Source organism: Mizuhopecten yessoensis, unplaced genomic scaffold, assembly GCF_002113885.1.
Source record: "Mizuhopecten yessoensis strain PY_sf001 unplaced genomic scaffold, ASM211388v2 scaffold2351, whole genome shotgun sequence".
Lineage (NCBI taxonomy): Eukaryota > Metazoa > Mollusca > Bivalvia > Pectinida > Pectinidae > Mizuhopecten > Mizuhopecten yessoensis.
Window position 1 is genome coordinate 137,235 of NW_018404503.1, and position 527 is coordinate 137,761.

Here is a 527-nt window from a genome sequence, read left to right on the forward strand (position 1 = left end):
CACGACACCTAAATCTTGATAAAAACAGGAAGGCATCCAAATTAAAGGAACGACACAGGAATCTTGATAAAAACAGGAAGACATCCAAATTAAAGGAACCACACCTAAAACTTCATAGAAACAGGAAAACATCCAAACTAAGGAACGACACCTAAATCTTGACAAAAACAGGAAGACATCCAAATTAAAGGAACCTCACCTAAAACTTCATAGAAACAGGAAAACATCCAAACTAAGGAACGACACCTAAATCTTGACAAAAACATGAAGACATCCAAATTAAAGGAACGACACCTAAATCTTGATAAAAACAGGAAGGCATCCAAATTAAAGGAACGACACCGGAATCTTGATAAAAACAGGAAGACATCCAAATTAAAGGAACGACACATAAATCTTTATAGAAACAGGAAAACATCCAAACTAAGGAACGAAACCTCAATCTCTATAGAAACAGAAAAACATCATAATTAAAGGAACGTCACCCAAATATTCATAAAAACAGGAAGACATCCAAATTAAAGGAA